Below are 22,065 nucleotides of genomic sequence, written 5' to 3'. Positions count from 1 at the left end.
AAATGACTAAATCTAAATGTAAGTGATCACTGCACTGACAGGCAGGTTCACTTGAACTACCGTCAAATTCAACTCGTAAATTATGACAAAGCTTTGTCAGGACAGTCGTGTGAACTTTGAGGGTGCAGAAAGGGTGCACACTAAAGTAACTATAGTTTGCAGGTTGGAAATGCTCATAATATACTGTACCTGTGTGCCATGTGTTTATGATGAGACCATTAAAAGTCTTGATAGCCAGTGGATTGGAATGGAGTCAGACGATACTCGTCTAGTAGCACTCGTCTTGTGACGATGTTTATTGGGGACTGGAGATTGCCACCACGTGATCCTGAAACCACTGTCCACCTATCTAAGTGTTTTCTAAATTGTAAGTTCGACTTGTAGTGGCCAATGTTTGTTTTATTGTATGAGGGGGGAAAGGGGCGAGATGTGATTGGCTGTAATTGTAATAATAATACATCGGATTTATATAGCGCTTTTCCAAATGCTCAAAGACACTTTAACAAAACAATACAATACATTACAGATTTAGTAGAGAAATAAATTGTGTTGTTTATGTTGTTGGGGTCAAAAAGTTCATGTGTTGAAAGCAAGGGTAAAAAGGTGGGTTTTGAGGGCTTGTTTGAACGATGAAAGAGTGTCTGCATGACGGTTATGGTTTGGAAGGGTGTTCCAGAGGGTGGGGGCAGCTGCAGAGAAGGCCCTGTCGCCCCCCAGGTCCGGAGCTTAGTCCTGATGGGTTGGAGGAGGTTAGTGTCTGTGGACCTGAGGCGGCCGGTACGTGTGGTGGAGGAGGAGGTCAGAGAGGTGGGAGGGGGCCAGGTTGTTGAGGGTAGGCGTGTGGTGGAGGAGGAGGTCAGGGAGGTGGGAGGGGGCCAGGTTGTTGAGGGTAGGCGTGTGGGGGAGGAGGAGGTCAGGGAGGTGGGAGGGGGCCAGGTTGTTGAGGGCTTTGAAGGTGATGAGCAATGTTTTTAACTGAATCCTGTACATGATGGGGACCCAGTGGATTGTAAAACTCTTCCCTATGATTTAATAAAGTATATTATAAAACAATCTACCATGATTGCTTTTTATTCTTTATCTCAAAGATATAGATTCGATGGAATGAAACTTTATTCAACAACTTTACAAACCAACAACTAATTCAAAACATATGACGACAGATTTATTTGAAAGCAGTAGAGGCATTGTTTTTTAGTCTGTCCGTTTGACTTGTGTTATATATAAATGGTAAATGGCTGCATTTATAAATATAAGTCTTTTATCCAAAGCGCTTCACAATCTGTTCCTCACATTTTAACCGTTCACTCACACATTCACACACCGGCAGCGGAGGCGACCATGCAAGGTGCCAACCTGCTCATCGGGAGCAGTTAGGGGTTAAGTGTCTTGCTCAAGGACACTTCGACACACTGCCCGGGAGGAGCGGGAATCGAACCACGGGAACCTCTGGATTACCAGACGACTGCTCTACCTACCGAACCACTGTCGCCCCATATAGAGCACCTCTTGTCAAACAGTTAGGTTAGGCCCACCTATCATCCCCACCCACGTGATGTCACATCATCACATCCATGTCCTCGCTTTTGATAACATACAATACATTTTTGTTTGTGGATATACACAACATATAATAATATCTTAAAACTGATGCATTTTCTGAATAAATATCTCAGAAAAAGTGTGATTGTACTGCCTATAATGATGTATTGGTATAAAACTTGTTCTGCTCCAATTATCCAACAATGGGAATTTAACCTATTTTTAAAGAGTCAACTCTTTCAAACAATGGATGTTTGGAATGTATGATTCTTAATGTTACAAAGGGTCAGATTAAACCGAATATATATATTTATTGCCTGAGATCCCATGTATAATATTTGTATATCGTTTGTTCACGCCTTGGGCGCAAACTGTGTTTTTAATATAGATGATTTAATTTCAATGTTTGACTCGACCTGCAAAAATATTTTAGACTCTGTTGCACCTCTCAGGTCCAAACGCAGCAAAACACTCCAAACACCATGGCTAAATGACTCCACGCGTGCTCTCAGACGCACATGTAGGCGTGCAGAGAGAAAGTGGAACAAGGATAAGCTCCACGTCTCCCTCAAAATCCTACGTGACTGCCTATCTGCATATCAAAATGCTGTCAAAACTGCTAAATGCAAATACATCTCCAATTTGATCTCTACAAATTGCCACAAGCCCCAGATTCTTTTTAAAATTCTTAACTCCCTCATTAACCCCCGTGATGTCTCCCCAGTTGTGCCATCATCTGCTCTCTGTGAACGTTTTTTAAAGTTTTTTATTGATAAAATCTCTGCTCTCAGACCAGTTCTCATTACAGCCTTCCCAGCCCCCCCCCCCCTTCTCCCCTACACTCCCTGCCTGCTGTTTTTGAGCAGTTCCAGCCCGTCTCTCCCTCCTCTCTCTCTGACATAATTAAACACTTACGGCCCACAAACTGCCCCTCAGATAGCCTTCCCTCTCGCCTTCTAAAAGAAGTGCTTGATTCAGTCTTGCCCACTATTCTGTTGATGGTAAATTCCTCTCTCAGCTCTGGCTGTGTCCCAACTGCCTTTAAGCACGCTGTGGTTCAACCCCTGATAAAAAAGAAAAACCTTGATCCCTCTATTTTATCTAATTTCAGGCCTATTTCCCAATTACCCTTCCTGTCAAAAGTCCTGGAGCGAGCAGTTTACCTCCAGTTAAAACTGTTTTTAGATGTTCATCAAATCCATGAAAAGTTTCAGTCTGGCTTTAAACCGCGCCATAGCACTGAAACAGCCCTCCTGAGAGTCCAAAACGATCTAATTTTAGCTGCAGATTCTGGAAATCCCGCCATTCTCGTGCTTTTAGACCTTACAGCCGCCTTCGACACTATAGACCACACTGTCCTACTGTCGCGCCTGGAAAAACATGTTGGCATCACAGGCGTCGCCCTAAGCTGGTTCAAGTCCTACCTGACTGACCGGAGCTTCTCAGTCCAGCTTGGAGAATTCTTCTCCTCAGCGGCCCCACTTACCTGTGGGGTGCCCCAGGGGTCGATACTGGGCCCCATCCTCTTTTTATTATATATGTTGCCCTTAGGCTCAATCATTGCAAGGCACAACATGTCCTTCCATTGTTTTGCCGATGATGTGCAGATATATCTACCCTTACAAGCAAAAGGCAAGGTCACATTACAACCACTGCTAGATTGCCTGGCTGATATTAAATTATGGATGAGTTCAAACTTTCTCAACTTAAATGAGCGCAAAACAGAGATAATTTTATTTAGTAATGATTCACCTGACCCTACAGCCATTGCTCTAGGCCCCCTGGGCTCAAATATCCGCTCCTCTGTCAGAAACCTTGGAGTAATCTTCGACAGAAATTTTAAATTTGATAAGCAGGTTAGTTCGGTGGTCCAAACTAGCTTTTTCCACCTCAGACTCCTAGCCAAAACCAAACCATACCTCTCCCAGAAGGATCTGGAGAGGGTGATCCATGCCTTTATCTCGACCCGGCTGGATTACTGCAATGCGTTGTATATCGGCATTGACCAGTTGCTGCTTCGTCGCCTGCAACTGGTACAAAATGCGGCTGCCCGCCTGCTTTCCGGTACCAGGAAACGTGACCACATTACACCAGTTCTGGCTTCTCTCCACTGGCTCCCCGTCCGTTTCCGTATTGATTTTAAACTTTTACTGACTGTTTTTAAAGCACTACACGGGCTGGCTCCACCGTACCTAGCTGAGCTCCTACATCACCCCACCCCATCCAGAGCCTTAAGGTCTGCTGACCAGCTGCTGCTGGAGGTGCCTAGGACCAGGCTAAAAACCAGGGGAGATAGAGCCTTTGCTGCTGCTGCCCCCAGACTCTGGAACAGCCTCCCCCTCCACATAAGATCTGCCCAGAGCCTGGAGGTTTTTAAATCCTTGCTCAAAACACATCTCTTCTCCCTGGCCTTTGACCAGAGCTAGCCCAGCATCTATACATGACGTCAGCTGTCACTCTGCATTTTTATCAAATTTTCTTGTCTCTTTTATTGCACTTTGCACTTTGCACTTTGCACTGTACTGTACTCTACCTCTTTTCTAGTGTATTTTATTGCATTGTATGTGTTCTTTATCATGTTGTGAAGCACTTTGGTTTGGCTGTTAGTCATTTGTAAACGTGCTATACAAATAAAACTGACTTGACTTGACTTGACTTGATATCCCTTGTATATTCTTTGTACATATACACGGAATATCCCTTTACCTGGTACAGGACAGACCATAATATTCGTTCTCCTATTGGACAGCGATCCCCTAGGCGCCACGGCCATACCCCCCAATGTCTAGTTCAAAGTCACCGCTGAGACATGCCTGGACATGCCCGGTTCTGCGCAAGAATACGAGACAGAAATAAGGCTGGTACTAGATTATTCACCTTACGTATAAATACGGTGCAGGTGGATACAGCAGTGTGTTAACCAATAAGTTGAAGCCTCACACCACGATACAACGTGCTGTGAAGTGGGCCCGTTTTGCCCCGAAATAGAGCCTTGAGACCGCGTGCGAATTGATAGCTGAAGTGTCAGAGTTTAACGCTGTATCGTCGAGTTCGACCTATTCTATTATTAAGTAATAGTCTATTATGTATAGTGTATCGTGCGGCTACCGTTCTACAGTGACCAGCATTACCAACGTTTCATCGTACCGAGCTAGTGTGCTTATCCAGGCTGGGCGGCTTAACCTGGTGCCGTCATCCGAGGAGCCCTAGACGAGAACCGTGTGGATATGTACACTGGATAACCTACCCGACGACTACAGAGCCCTTTTCGGCTGGATTATATTTGCTTTGGTCCTGTAGCTGTTGGAGCGGAGAATCGTCTACACCCACTGTTGTGTGGGATCTACCCTGTGAGGAGCACCGTCGAGCCCGCCTCTAGTACTCTGAGGCTGGCTAGCTTTCCTCCATGCGGCACTGCATACCGGAGAATAGCTGTTGTTCGTCTACGGATCAAGGGATTATTGCACTGTCTCCTGTACCTGGAGTCTCCTTATTCCTCGTTGACCCAGACTTTCTGCTACCGACAAATCCTCTCCCCTGCTGGCTTACAACCGGAGGGACCCCTTTAGTATCTCCAGCTGATCTACTAGTGTACCATATATAATTCTTATGATACAGGTGGTATTAATTATCTCCTGCGTAATATGCTCATGGACTTACGCTCTTGACCTATTCATGCACATTCTTCGCCTTACAAGCGCAACTCTCAATCTTGATAAGTAATGTAAGATAATCTTCGTGCTGCTAATAAATATTCTTCTAAACAGTATTTCTTGTGAAGCCGTGTTATTGTGGGTGTGTTCATCTCATATACCGGTGTACTGTATGGCCAGTAGTAATGTACATAACGCAGTAGTGGTTTAATGATACCATACTTATTCAATACAGTCAGGGAATTGTACCCCTCAGTTACACTTAATGTTTTTTTCTTTCCTTTTCTTCATTTTTCTCCTGTATTCAGAAACTGGCCTTTAAACAAATCTTTTGAACCTCCGTCTTTATGTGATGTCACACGAAAAAGCTCGTTGCAATGCGCGTCCTCGACTCGTGTGGAAAATGCCGCCCGTTCCACTCCCGCCTCACAGTCCATCACATCTCCCAGATAGCAGAACTGCTTCACCTCCTCCAGCACCTCCCTCCCACCACCAGACCACCATCTCCAACCACCTCCTCCTCTTCCCTCTCACACGTGGGGCATCTCAAATCCATCACTCCCCTCAGATTTTCCAAACCTGAACATCTTTGGTGACACCATTTGTCACATTCTCTACACGGCACAGAGTTGACTCCCACTCCTCTTCCACAGACTCCACCTGGGTATCTTCCTGACTGAATCCTCTCTCCTTCACTCCCTGTTATCATCACCTTCGTCTTGTCAATATTTATCTTCATTCCCCTCTTCTTCATTACATTAGTTTATCCGAGGAAAGCAACAGTTGTGATGGAGGATCAAGAAGACGGATACAGTATGTCAATTAACCTCTTGATGGAAGGGAAAAGGAAAAAAAACATGGTCTGGGTGAATACTCTTTTCTGAATGGCCGGCAGGTGTGCATTAAAACTGTTTATTGTTTGGTCTTTTGCTGTTTTGTGAAGCAGTCTCAGGAGGGTCACACAGAACCAAAGCATTTCACTCTAATGTACCGTATTTGTGACAAATACAACTTGAAACTGGCAGTAGAGTGTCCAAGACACAGCGGCACCCTGGGTCCCTTTAAATGTGACCTCTGACCTCTCAAATGTTTCTTGCGTGGAATCTTGACTTTTTCAACGTCCTTTTCTTACACCGACACAACACCAGGACAAATATAAAGGATATGATGAACACACTTATGAAATATTTACAGTGCAAGGCCTACTTATGTAATACATTCTATGAAATATAACAGAATCAACAGACGAATATCTATGTGATGATAAAATACAAGACTTTGAATGCAATATCGACCCAGAAAGACATGTGTTTAATTCCATTGAAGCCAATTGTAATTATTATACTGAGGAACAATTTAGTGAATGTATAGTATTAGATAACAAATTTTTGTTAATACATTTCAACTGTAGAAGCCTCTACAAAAACTTTGATAAGATTGATGATTATTTGAATGCTCTTAAAGGCAAGTTTAAGCTGATAGCCTTATCGGAGACATGGTTGGAGGATGAAAGAGGTGTTGATTTCCACATTGACAGGGTATGAACTATATCATATAAACAGAACAAGTAAGAAGGCAGGAGGTGTGGCACTTTTTGTGGATGGATATTTTAAATGTAAACCAGTTGGATATATGACAATGGCAATGTTGGAATGTTTTTTTTTTTTTTTTTTTTTATCCACTTTTTCTCCCATTTTTCTATTTTTCTCCCATCCCAATTTACATATCGTCCAATTCAACCCTCCCCTGTCTTCGAACGTTGTTTCTTGCCTCCCACAAGCCGGCTGCAATGTGGACTAAGTCATACATAGCACGAGTCCCCTCCGATACTCGAGGTAACAGCCGTCGCATCTTTTCACCTGCGCGGCTCGATCTTTCAGCGTCGGGGGTCTGGGCTTTGGAGGGGCCCCGCCCCCGTCGCTTCTTGTTTCTACTGCGCAGGCGCACCAACCGACCTGTAGGAGTCGCTGTCCACAACGCCCGATCCCCACCCTTCAGTTTCCCTCCCCGTAATACGGCCAATGTGTATTACTGTGGACGACCAGCTAAACTGAAAGCAATGTGGAGAGCGGGGCTCGAACAGGAGGCATCCTGTTCGAGCCTAGTCTCCAGCATTCGTTGCAAGCGCCTTGCCCACTGCGCCACGTAGCCGCCCTGCAATGTTGGAATGTTTAACGGTGGAAATCGAAATGGAAAAAAATAAGCAATATAATTGTTACTTGTATATACAGGAGACCTGGGTCAATGATAGAAACATTTACAGATACATTGGATGATTTGTTGAGTAGGGTAAACGGAAATAAGACATTTATTATTTGTGGAGATTATAATATTGACCTACTAAAGGTTTCTAAGCATAAGGCTTCAGCAGATTTTCTTGAATTATTGTATGGAAGAGGGTTGTATCCACTGATCAACAAGCCAAGTAGAATAACTTTATTAATAGCTTTAAGGATAACATCATAAGTGGATTAGTCATAAATGATATAAGTGACCACTTACCTGTTTTTGTTACTTTTGATTGTCAATTGAAGAGAACAAAGGAGGATAATGGGTACAGATATAAAAGGTTAAGAAAGGAAGATGCTAGGGCGGTTAGGTGGCCGAGCGGAGATTGCGTTCGTCACCAACCCCGGAGCTGTGAGCTGGATTCGCCTGTTCGAAACCCCGGAGCTGTCAGCTGGATTCGCCTGTTCGAATCCAGCTCACAGCTCCGGGGTTGTCACCAGCTTGGCTGGCCGTCTGCACTAATACAATTGGCTGTATTAGAGGGTGGGAGAAGCTGGCGGGGTGGGTCCGGGTCGTTGTAAACAGCGACTCCTACAGTTCGGTCGGGGCGCCTGCTAAACGCGGATAGGACTTGAGGGGGATAGTGTGATCCTCCCACACGCTACGCCCTCTCGATGAGAATCCGCGCTGCCAGGTGAAAAGAAGCGGTGATTGGCTGGACGTGTGTCGGAAGAAGCACGTGGTAGCCTCCACTCTCCCAGATGATCTGACTGTGGGGGGTAAGTGCGCAGCGACCAGGAAGGGACTGGGAATTGGCATACGACTAACATTGGGATGGGAGAAAATCGGAGGAAAATGGAGGGGGAAAAAGATATATACAAAAAAAAAAAAAGGAAGATGCTGTAAACATGTTAAGAAATGATCTTTTGAATGAATGGAATGGGGTCTATGTAGAAGATGTCAATGCTGCTTACAATACTTTTTTGAATACTGTTGAGAGTCACAGCCAGCGTGACCCAGCATTTGCCATCCCGTTCCCCCTCACAGACGTTATTAGGACAGTGACCTCTGTGCCTACTTTCTTTCACCGTTGATGATATGATTAAAGAACATGTAGTATCTTGTATATCACAGCAGTGCAATTGTTCCGTTCTCTGTTACTGCTGTGTGCTCCAGGATTCCCTCCCCCGGACACGGCACATTCCAAATGGCAGAATGAGGAGCTCTTACAAGGACAGTTTCACTGTGTGTATAAACGTATAACTAAAATGATCAGTATATTGATTGCACATGTTAAATAAACTAGAAAGTATAATGTCCCCGACTAAGGATTTGGATGGTCGACTAGGATTGGCCAAAATTTGCCGTTAGTTGACTATTGGTCGACTTAAAAAAAAAAGTATAATATTTAAAAAAGAAAAAGAAAATTATCATTCCATTTGGGCTGTGGGGGGGGGGTGCTTAATGTCTGAAGGAGTCGACTGAAGGCTTCTTGTCCTCTGCAAAAGCATGCAATTGGTCCACTGATGGATACATCTTGATATTTGTCTAGTCTAGTGTGTTCATTAGATGGGTTAAATCCTCTTTCAGTGCCTCTGTGCCTGTTTTCGTCGGCAGTTAGCCTCTGGTATGCGTGCCATTAGCGTTAGCCACGCTTCTAGGCCTCTTTTCTTTTGGAAAAAATTATTAAAAAAAAATATATATATACATTTTTTATTTTATTTTTTTATATTCGACTAAGAGGTTGGCCAGTCGACTACGGCTCCTTTCGACCGATTAGTCGACTAATCGATTAATAGGGGTCAGCCCTAGTATACTTACATACTATATACATACTGCCAAGCAGGAAGGCTTGCATCAGTATTATCTTTCCCTCCGGTCGGCGCCCCAGGACGAATAAACTGCTGTGTGCTGATTGGTCGCTATGACCTTATCTCGGAAGAAGATTTGTTGCTGTCTCACTTTACAAACAGTTCGACCTCCGGTCGTGTCCAAGAATCCTAAAATGCAGCTAGCTGATTGGTGCAACAGATGCTTAACCCTTTACTATCACACTACCGATGGTCACTGCACGATGCTGTACGTGTTTAAAACACAACGGGTGATGATTAAGCTTAACCATGATTAAGTATATGTTTATTGTATATGCCTGTATAGTACCTGTATATATATATCTGTATATATCTGTATATATCTATAGCTTACAGGCTATCCCTCCTAAGACCAGTCTCCCTCACTAGCATGCTGATAAGGCCGGGGACCAGTGCGAAAGCACATGACATTGATGAGAGGGATCCTAGGGGAATTCCGAAGTACAGTAATCCGTTTCAGTTAAACTGTTACTTTTACTTTTACAAGTTACTAACCATTGGAGTAGCGATAAGCCAATGGCAAGACACAGTTGAAAGAAGGAGTGTTTATCTTTGCTTGCAATATGACGCTACGGAACTGTGTATAAAAAGTAATGTTTGCGCATGAAAAGCTCTTCGGCTTTTTTCGTGACTTTTTGTATCTCCATTTCAATGTCGAGCGGTGTATTGGGACTTGAATATGGATGTTTTAAATGCAAGCTTTTCCCTATGATGGCGAGCACTTTCTTGTCTGTTTAGATTTGAAGAGCTGTGCTTGGCTCTTAGCTCACTTTTTGTGATGATTCTTAAACCATAGAGGTTTTATTGTTCTTCAGGCGAAAGATGCTGATTTCGTCTTTGATGAGTTTTTATATTCGTGCTGTATTATTTTCCTGGATTGGATATTTCCAAGACAGTATTATTGTAACAACTTTTTCTAATTAAACCAAACTTTGTTAAATACTTTTATTCAACTCTTGGACCGCATTCTTTTACGAGCTCCATCATGATCTTTCAAAACGCTGGCCACGCCTTGCTTTCATCTGAGGTAAGCGGGATGGAATTGATTGGAATCAATATGTCCTGGTAGCCTGATTACAGATTCAATCAATTGCTAGTACTGCTTCTAGCTAAAGTTATACCAATGACTATTCAGTGTTCTTACGTCTGTATCCAGGTTGGAGTCAAAAGTAGGGCTCTGATGTGGATACCCTTGTATTGAGAGAGAGAGAGAACCTGAATGCATTCGAGTGCATTGTATTGGTCTTATGGAAATAATTATTAATATTATACACTAATATTACACTATTTTTTCTTTTTTTTATTGATCTTTTTCCCCCTCCATTTTTCCTCCGATTTTCTCCCATCCCAATGTTAGTCGTATGCCAATTCCCAATCCCCTTCCTGGTCGCTGCGCACTTACCCCCCACAGTCAGATCATCTGGGAGAGTGGAGGCTATCACGTGCTTCCTCCGACACACGTCCAGCCAATCAACCGCTTCTTTTCACCTGGCAGGGCGGATCCTCCCCGAGAGGGCGTAGCGTGTGGAAGGATCACACTATCCCACTCAGGTCCTATCCGCGCTTAGCAGGCGCCCCGACCGAACTGTAGGAGTCGCTGTTTACAATGACCCGGACCCACCCCGCCAGCTTCTCCCACCCTCTAATACAGCCAATTGTATTAGTGCAGACGGCCAGCCAAGCTGGTGACAACCCCGGAGCTGACGAACGCAATCTCCGCTACGCCACCTAACTGCCAATATTACACTATTATTAATAGTACTACCTATTAAATAGTATTGCTGTGAATATGACTATTCAATGAAAGGAGTTTTCCCAAGCAGACATTCTGTTTATTACAAACAATGAAGAGGTTAACAACTCTTCTAAGTTTATATTTCATATGAAATGGATAAAACGAACCAGTGACTATGAAATGAGAATTAAATAAAATACAGACTTGGCGACTTCCATGAAGAATTAAGCAAATCTCCTGGAAGGGATTCCAAGCAAGCACCAGAGACTCTGTGTCAGCCAGTTTATGAGATTTATCCGCGGCCTTGAGACTCTTCACCACAGGACGCTGTGCTGAGGGGTACCAAGGCTAGTGGTCCATGGACTTGTTGAACTAATCAGAGGTTCTGGGGCTTAATACATGGCGTGATTAGGATTGAGAATTGACTCGAGAACTTAGCGAGTTTAGCACCTCGCTGAGGGATATCGAGCGGCGACAGGGTTTTATCTCAAAAAGTCTTGAGATAGACAAGAGACCCCTGTAGCTCTTAACAAATACCTATCGGACACTTTACGATAAGCACTGCCGAATGGTTCAACATAAACAAAAAAGTAATGACAATAGAAAACCATGGATGACAAAGGGATTAGAGAATGCATGTAAAAAGAAAAACAAACTTTATAGAGATTTTATCAAATGTAGAACAAAGGCTGCTGAAACTAAATACAAAGTGTATAAAAATAAGTTAGTATTAATTATGAGACGGGCTAAGAAAGATTATTACAATAAATTGTTAGGCGAAAATAAAAATAATATTAACACTTTGGATGCCACGCCTCCCCGTCTCAAAACATGGTTGAATGCCACCACCCAGGCACGTGCACACATAGAGGCCAAGGGGTGCTTGAGCACCTGCCTTTTTGAGCCTCATCAAAAAAGTGCCCTTTTTGAATTTTTTATATATATATATATATTATTTTTTACCGTTACGCATATAGACTCCCCTTCCAACTGAAAAATGTCAGGATAGAATCAAAATATTAGCTAAAGAGAGAGAGATGCCCCATATTCCATTGCAGTTTGCACGGCCTCCTCAGCGTGCCTCTCTGCGGACCTATATATTTTATGCATAGCGTGGGTGGTGATGATGATGATGATGATGATAGAAACCGCTGTGGCGCATACAGTTGAATGCTGGTATTACACTCACTGAGGGACACGAAGAAGTCACGTCCGATAGGATTTGGGAATCTCAAATACAAATCGGGATTGGAATAAAAAATGCATTTATATTAAACAATACAGAATATACAGCACTTCTTGGGGTCTGTAGGGTAAGCACTTATTCCCTCCCCCCTGAACATTTATGGGGATGTATGGGCCTTTTAAGTCAGTGATAAAAGTGTCTTTCAAGGATAAGTGAGCTCCTGCACTGATTATTATAGTTCAATATTCAATATTTGATCACCAAAACCCACCAAAAAGCATAAAAAGGGGGCCCCCCGCCCGAAAAGGGCCCTTAATAATTGCGCGCTACGCGTGCTCGGTTATTATATACACACAACTGTTGTGCCCTTTTCCGCCTTTGAGCACCTGCCCCTCTAAAGTCCTGTGCACGTCCCTGCCGCGTCTATATTAATCCCAGCCGAAGAGTGCAAGAGCGCTTCCGCATTCTTCGCCATACGCCAGTACGGTAATGCGCATTTCCTTTTCCTTCGCCCAGGTGCTCGCTGCGCATGCGCATGAGGTCGCCGCTTGGTTCGACGCGGTTCAGACCCCCATTCAACACTAATCACAGATGCCAGAACGCAAAGCCTTTGGTTCATATTAACGCGCCATATTAAAGCCATATTAGCACACATTAACGCTGGTCAATCACATTAATACTATATGCTATTGCTATATATTGCTATTGCTATATGCTATTAATACAAATACGGTATATATATACACGCGATGAACGCAGCAGGCGATCACTGCTACTGTTATTCAGCCATGCCAGCCGCCGCGCCGCAAGCCGTGCAAGAGGTACATGATTGATTGATTGATTGTGTAGTGACTGTACATAATTCACACAGAACTGTTGTTGGGAATAGTAGTTCCCCCCGGACGATATTGTGTGTAGCACTTCCTGCCTCGAGCATTCATTCTACCTATCGATTCGACTACGTTGACATTGTTGTTATGCTGCTGTTGAATAAAGGAATTAGGTTCAACTTCGATACATCATTCTACCTATCGATTCGACTACGTTGACATTGTTGTTATGCTGCTGTTGAATAAAGGAATTAGGTTCAACTTCGATACACCGCCTCCGACTCCTTTATCCCAGCGCTGCAATTGATTGATTGATAACTGGGGGACCCTGATGGAAACAAGACAAACGACTTTTTCAGGTCTGCATCCCCTTAACAATTGTATGTATTGAGCCGTACTGTATTGTACCATTCTGCAATCTGTTAAATAAAGTTTTCATTCATTCATTCATTCAACTACTGAGCTAACATGAAGCTAACTACTGAGCTAACATGAAGCTAACTGCTGAGCTAACTGAGCTAACTACTAAGCTAACATGGAGCTAACATGAAGCTAACTACTGAGCTAACATGAGCTAACTGCTGAGCTAACATGAGCTAACTGCTGAGCTAACTGAGCTAACATGCAGCTAACTAAGAGGTACGCGATTGATTGACATGTATTCCATAATATGTAAAGTACATGTGGTCCTCGTTTGGATAATATGTAAAGTACAGTTGACAGCTGCGTTGTGTTAACGTTGCAATGTACAGGGAAAACGTTATGGCGTTGCGAGTGAATCGCGTCGCGATAATATACATGTATTCCATTTCGGCGTCTGAGCGGGGAAAAAGAAAATCGGTTCATTTCCGTTTTATACCATTTTGAAAAACCCTCATTTTCTTGAAAGTTTCATGAACATATAAAGATTCTGTGATAAACGCCCTTTACTGGAATATTCTGGAATACACAAAAAACATTGTCATTTTTCGGCCTATTTATGAATCGTTTTCAAATAAACGCTAGATTATCGATAGTATATGTGTACTTATGCACGCTATATAAGCGGGCTGAAAATCGATTCTCTCATTTCCTGATCAGCACACACACACACACACACACACACACACATATGGCACACGCTGATATCGCTGTGAAAAAAGGTCTGATTATCCTAAGACTGGTCAAATAGATTCCCTATATTTTTATGCAAAGCGACTTACAAGTTATGTACGACAAGTCAGCAGGAAGGATGAATGAATGAAAACTTTATTTAACAGATTGCAGAATGGGTACAATACAGTACGGCTCAATACACACAATTGTTAAGGGGATGCAGACCAGAGAAAGACTTTCGTCTTGTTTACATCAGGGTCCCCCATTTTCAATTCATAGTGACATTTATGACATACACAACATACATGACATCATGACATTTATGGCATAGGGACATACATGACAAACAGGTATATAGTAGGCCTACTGTTACATTTGTGACATATACAATATGCAAATATACAGTACTGTTACCCAGAGATCCTACCAGAAAATATATACATACGGTGGGGAGGAGACTGTACATTAGGAGGGGGTGGGGGGTTTGGACCTTTACGGTTGCCAGTAAAGGGTACAACTCTATCATCTGAGTAACAATGTTCATCAAACAGTGTTGAAACGTGATGCTGCAGTGATGAGTGCAGAGTAGTAAAGAAAGACATTAGTATAGTAGGAAGAGAGCATGATAGTATAAGAATGTTAGTGTAGTGGCCGCTTGTCATTCCCTATAATTTTGACAAGGCGCCACGATGCACCTACTTAGATGTTTCTCTACTCGGGTAACAAAAGTTGTGGATGTTGACAAGAGTTGAATGTCCAGGTTTTTTTTTATGTAGTTTGTAGGGTTTAGAAAAATCTATTGCTCCGTGGCTAAAATGTTTCTCTCAGCAGGTGCATAACATTGCTCTAATTACAGAGCCTCTAGTAATTAAGAGGTGGTGTAGTGCCCCCTAGTGTTCGAAACATGAATACAACACCATTGGCTGATTGATTGATTGATTGATTGAAAAGTTTATTAACAGATTGCAGAATGGGTACAGTACAGTACAGCTCAATACATACAATTGTTAAGGGGATGCAGACCAGAGAAAGACTTTCGTCTTGTTTACATCAGGGTCCCCCATTTTCAATTCATCATAACATATATGACATTGGGTTGGGTGGGTGGGTGGGGGCTGTACATTGGAGGTGGGGGGGGGGGGTTGGGTAGGGGGGGACGGACACTGTACATTGGAATACTGACAAAGCCATACTTGGTCATTTACTGTACAACTGGGTTAGGACATTTGTAGGGGCCAGTTTCGAATTGCAGTCTCCTGTAGGTGTTTTTTGAGAGTGTTTTTGAAAGTGGGTAGTGATTCACATTCCTTTACAGCTTTGGGTAGGGCGTTCCACATTGATGTGGCATAATTGCGAAGCGTGTTTAGTCCCTTGTTTGAGCCGAATCTGGGTTTAACATGATTTGTGGAGCTCCCTCTGGTGTTGTGATCGTGGTATTCACTGACCTTTGGGAAGTATTTTGACATGTACATGGGTACCTTGGTCGCGTAGTGTATCTTGTAGACCAGGCCCATTGCAAGTTGCTGTACTCTGTCGTCTACTCTAAGCCATCCTAGGTTGTCAAAGTGGGCAGGGGTGAGGTGGGTTCTAGGAGTCAGGTCAAGCAGTAGTCTGACTAGCTTGTTTTGAGATGTTTGTAATTTGTTTTTTAGTGCCTTTGAGGTGCTTTGGTACCATGAGGTGCAAGCATAGTCGTAGTACCCTTGAATGAGTGCTCCTGCCAGAGTCTTCAGGGTATTCTTGTTTACCAGAGAGGAGATCCGGTACAAGAATCGAGTTCGTTGGTTGACTTTTTTTATTACATTGGATGCCATTTTGTCACAGGAAAGATTAGCCTCTAGGATGGAACCCAGGTAGGTAATTTCATCTTTCCTTGTGACAATATTGTCACCCACTGTAACCGAGAAGCCGTCGGTCTTGCTGAGTTTGTTATTTGAACCGAAGAGAATGCACTCTGTTTTGCCCATGTGTAATAATTGTTATCAGCGAGCCATATGCAGATTTTGCCTAGTTCCGAGCTGAGGGTTTTTTCAACCTGCAACTTGTTCTTGTCAGAGACCAGCAGGGCTGAGTCGTCCGCAAACAGGAACAAGTTGCAGTCACAGGCTGACGACATGTCATTTGCATAAATTAGGAAGAGTAGCGGTCCTAGTATGCTTCCTTGTGGAACACCACAGCTCACTGTGGGGGGGGGGGATAGGGTACCGTTTACCTCTACCATCTGTTCTCTCCCCTCCAGGTAGGATTGCATCCAGCTCACTGATAAACTATCAAAACCAATTGCTTTTAGCTTGTCAATCAGAATGGAGTGATTGACAGTGTCGAAGGCCTTTTGTAGGTCCAGCATGACCATGCCGCAGTACAGACCAGGCTGCAGAAACAAATTAGTGGGGGGGCATAAAATGTTCTCGGGGGGCACAATGGTTTTTCAACACAGGTTCCCTTTTATACATTTCAGCTGGGACAGCGGCGCTGTGGCTTGCTTGGCGCTGCCCACGGTGCTGAACTAAACAGCAGAGAGGCAATTGAAAAATCTAATTTCTCTCTATCTTAAGAACATTTACTTATACAAAAACAGACTGAACGGATATATATAACAGACCTGCTGGGGCAGTGGACTGAGAGCAGGGGACACAAACAGGCTGGATAAGATGGTCAGGAAGGCCAGTAGCGTGGTTGGGGTTAAGCTGGACTCTAGCGAGGGTGGCGGAGAGGAGGAGCCTTGCTAAGCTCCAGGCCATCAGGGAAAACCCCTCCCACCCACTATACACAGACTTGGCTGACAGGAGGAGCATGTTATAGGCTCACACTGCCTAAATGCAGCACTGAACGGCACAGGAAGTCCTTCATTCCGACAGCCATCAGACTTTACAATGCATCACTGTGCCTCACTGCATCACTGAGCACAGAGTGACAGTTACCATCTTCCTGGACTCTTACTTTTTAAACAGCACTGTGCAATATTACACTTACTGTAGACTTCAGTATATTTTTACTGTATATTTTATTCAATTTTTATTCTATTTAATTTTATTCTATTCTTAGGCCATTTGTTTTGTTATTCTTATTTGTGACTTGTTCTGTCTAAATGTTTAATGTTGAGTGATTTGCAGTGTCAAATTTCCCTCAGGATAATACATTTCTATTCTATTCTATTCTATATCTTTGAAAAGTCTCCATTTATTCAACACTTCTGAATTCACTGAAAACTGAACTGAACTGACAAAAATAAGGTGCATAAAAAAGCAAACAGAAATTCCTCCACAGGCTACTCACCATCATTAGTAGAGCGGCAAGCGGCGTTTGGGGACAGAGTGAAATCTTCTTAAAACACTGCCCCTCCACTCATTCCTGAACTTTTTTGTTAAGTCCTTCTCAAATGCCAACTGAATTAAATTGGCCTTGCGTCGATGAAGCATACTAAGGCGATGTTCTGTAAAGACATTCTTGAGGATAGAAAACTAATTCTCACAGAGTGCCGTGCTAGCTTCAGTAGTGTTGTTGTTGACATCAGTGCCCACTAGGGCTGTCCCCGACTAAGGATTTGGATAGTTGACTTTGATTGACAAAAAAAAAAAAAAGCTGACTCTGTGGGCGGGCCCGGCCCCCTAATGCCCGCCCATGGCGCCGGGTCTGCCGCAGTATTTGCCCACGTCCACCTCTTGTTTGATGTGGTCGTTCAAATAGAGGAGGCATGTGTCAGTGGAGTGGGACGTTCTGAAGCCAGATTGGAATTCGTAGATTAGATTTTTTTCCGCCAGGTACTTTTCGACCTGTTCGTAGATAATTTTCTCCATGACTTTCGAGATGGAAGTAAGAATAGAAACAGGACGGTAGTTGCCTGGGTCTAATTTGCTGCCCTTTTTGTGCAGAGGGGTCACTCTCGCAATTTTGAAGTCCTTGGGGACGTGTCACTGTTTTATGGAGAGGTTTATTATGTGTGTGATGACTGGGGTGATGGCGGCTGCTAAGTCTCTGAGGAATTTGGAGGGGATGTTGTCATGGCCAGTGGCCTTGTTAGGTTGGAGGGTGCTAATTTTTTTTAGTACCTCATCGGAACACAGTAACCAGGGGGCCCTAGTGAGAGGAACACAGTAACCAGGGGACCGCGGGTTGGGCACCGAAAACCGGTTCTAATAGGAACCGGTTCCTAACTTCCGGTTCTGGAACCGGAAGTAACATATTTGAATTTCGATTCTAAATTTCGATTTTTTTTTTTTTTTTTACTTTTTTTTTTTTTTACTTTTTTTTTTACTTAGTTAATTAATACCCTAGTTACAGTACAGCATCCAAATTAAACTGTATCAAGTCAACTGAAAATGTGAATAGTATGATTTTCTTTTTGAAAAAAAAAAAAAAAAAATATCTCCTTCGAAATAAGCTGTGACCTGTTTTGACCTGCACCTCAAAGAATCGGAATCGAGAATCGTTTAGAACAGGAATCGATATGGAGAATCGGAATCGGAACCGGAATCGTTCAAATCCAAACGATGCCCAACCCTAGGGACCGGTTCCCTAGTGAGAGGAACACAGGTCTGCAAGGCATCAGGGGTGTAAAAAGTACCCAGAAATGATACTTAAGTAAAAGTATGGGTACCGTCTCAAAATCGTTCTCAAGTAAAAGTCAGAGTATCTGGCTAAAAACACACTTGAGTAAAAGTCAAAAAAGTTTCTACTTTTAAATGTACTTGAGTACTAAAAAGTAAAAGTACAAACTTTTTTTCTGACTGTCTATTCTTCTGATAGCAGGTGTTTAATCAAAGATCCCCGCTTTCTAGTCTTGCACAAGGACCAATCAGCATGGGTATGGGCGGGTTCATTTACCATTGATGGGGATTTGATTGGCTGTTTTTAAATAAAGCGCGGCCGCAGGATTAATAACGTTAGTTCGGCCGGAGAAACAAATATACTAATTAAAATGGTTGGACCTGCAAGATTTGTACTTTGTAGGTCTGCATTTTAAATGTAAGGAGTAAAAAGTATGTTTTTTTTCTCTGAAATGTAATTGAGTAAAAGTACAAGTATACAAACCTAATAATACTCAAGTAAAGTACAAATCCCCCAAAAACAGTGCTTAAGTATTGTAACGAAGTACAATTACTCAAGTACTTTACACCCCTGCAAGGCACGCAGCCCACACGGTTTTTGACCGCAGCAAGCGCTAAATAGGAAATTGTAAACAAGAACAGCGTGCAACGTGAACGAGCCAGCACACCTCCACGTCGTACGGTAAGAAGCACACCTCCACGTCGTACGGTAAGAAGCACACCTCCACGTCGTACGGTAAGAAGCACACCTCCACGTCGTACGGTAAGAAGCACACCTCCACGTCGTACGGTAAGAAGCACACCTCCACGTCGTACGGTAAGAAGAACACCTCCATGTCGTACGGTAAGAAGCACACCTCCACGTCGTACGGTAAGAAGCACACCTCCACGTCGTACGGTAAGAAGAACACCTCCACGTCGTACGGTAAGAAGAACACCTCCACGTCGTACGGTAAGAAGAACACCTCCACGTCGTACGGTAAGAAGCACACCTCCACGTCGTACGGTAAGAAGCACACCTCCACGTCGTACGGTAAGAAGCACACCGCCACGCTAAAACAAGCTTCAAGTCACAACGCAATAAATACCTTTTTGATAACCCAAACCAACTCCACTCCGCTGTTTGCATAAGGAAAAGCGCTTGAGCGCGTCAACCAAGGCTGTACTGAATAAGGACTTTACACGGGCTCTTCTAAATTCTGGAGAATAGTCCAGAACAAGACCACGAGGCACTGGCCTCAGATTGGGCAGCCTTCGTGCTCCGGCCTCAGATTGGGCAGCCTTCGTGCTCCGGCCTCAGATTGGGCAGCCTTCGTGCGCCGGCCTCAGATTGGGCAGCCTTCGTGCGCCGGCCTCAGATTGGGCAGCCTTCGTGCGCCGGCCTCAGATTGGGCAGCCTTCGTGCGCCGGCCTCAGATTGGGCAGCCTTCGTGCGCCGGCCTCAGATTGGGCAGCCCGGTCACGATACCAGACGTCTGCCTAGAATGCGGGGCGTCATCGGCACCGATGGAAAACAAACACACAGCCTCCTCGACCACCAAGGATCCGCTCGGCAGCAAGACGGCGTGTAAGAAAAGCACAGATACCACAGAGCAGACATGTTGGAAGATGTACTGAAGACATGCAGTAATCACTCTTAGTGACGGGGACTTACCAACAACATACAACACATAGCCTTCACTCCCAGGCCTATCTATAGTGTGTATAATCTTAACACAGCCTTCATAGTATTATACTCTTAACTCAGCCTTCATAGTATTATACTCTTAACTCAGCCTTCATAGTATTATACTCTTAACTCAGCCTTCATAGTATTATACTCTTAACTCAGCCTTCATAGTATTATACTCTTAACTCAGCCTTCATAGTATTATACTCTTAACACAGCCTTCATAGTATTATACTCTTAACTCAGCCTTCATAGTATTATAATCTTAACTCAGCCTTCATAGTATTATACTCTTAACTCAGCCTTCATAGTATTATACTCTTAACTCAGCCTTCATAGTATTATACTCTTAACTCAGCCTTCATAGTATTATACTCTTAACTCAGCCTTCATAGTATTATACTCTTAACTCAGCCTTCATAGTATATACTCTTAACTCAGCCTTCTCATAGTACTCCACATGGCTAAACTAGCCGTTGCTACGACTACACATGATCACTTTCAAGTCATGCTTTGACGTGTTGAAATAAACAAACGGCGCTGATAAACCCAGCTTTATTCCGGTGAGGCTGGAACATTAGCCTGGTTGCCACAGCTGATACATTTGTGCGTTGAAATCGAATGCAAAATGAACATAAAAAACAAAAACTTGGGGAGACTCAACATAAAAGCCAAACACCCAAACAATTAACTGACTTGTAAAGCTTTTGAGACATTTAATGCGCGAGCGTCGTGAGGGGAGACCATCCAGGGCTCTCATGAAGTGGACCCGTGTTCAGGGCAGACCATCCAGGGCTCATGAAGTGGACCCGTGTTCATGACGACCGTCGACACTCGGCAGTACAAAAATAAAGCTCTTTTTTGCCATTTGAACAAGTACATGCAGGCAACCTGTGTGTGGAACCTTTCAGCGATGAGAAAATACTAGGAAGCTAGATATCGACTGATATTAACCCTGTGAATGAATTACAGCCAACAAAGCCCTGAATAGAGCATTGCATCAGATAGATATTATAGACTAGTATAGTGCACACGGACAATATAGATATTAATAGACTAGTATAGTGCGCACATACAATATAGACAGTGTTTCCCCTATATGCATTAGGACCGCCGCTGCTATGAACTAGACTATTAGAAAAAAAAGATTAAAAAAATAAAAAAATAAAAAAAAATTATATATATATATATATATATATATATATATTTTTTTTTTTTATCATATCATTTGGGCTGTGGGGGGGGGGTGCTTAATGTAAAAGACTGACCTGAGGAAAAGGCTGCAGGGAGAAAGCACTGCAGTCTAGTCGATTTTGTGTTTTGAGCACAAAGTTCATCATAGATCTAGCCTCTTTATTTTGCTCTCAAAGATTGATGCATTTAACTTTAAAATGTAAAAAAAAAAAAAAAAAAAAAAAAAAAGTAGTAGTGCCCCCTAGAGGCACAGCACCGCGGCTGACTTCTTTTTTCAGGGGAAACACTGATAGAGATATACATTGTTACGCTGACGAGGACTTGACTGTCAAAATGTATTTGCCATTCATGAAGGAAGCATACAATAGTACGGGGCCAGATGAGCGAGAGTTTGCTTAACCCTTTCACTGCCACACGACAGAAGGTTAACCCTTTCACTATCGCACAACCGACGGTGATGCTCCATCGTTAGCATCGCCGTCGGTTGTGTGATAGTACAGGGCTAACCTTCTGT

This window comes from Notolepis coatsorum, assembly GCF_963971535.1.
Source record: "Notolepis coatsorum genome assembly, chromosome: 1".
NCBI classification, from domain to species: Eukaryota; Metazoa; Chordata; class Actinopteri; order Aulopiformes; family Paralepididae; genus Notolepis; species Notolepis coatsorum.
This window is presented reverse-complemented; position numbering follows the sequence as displayed.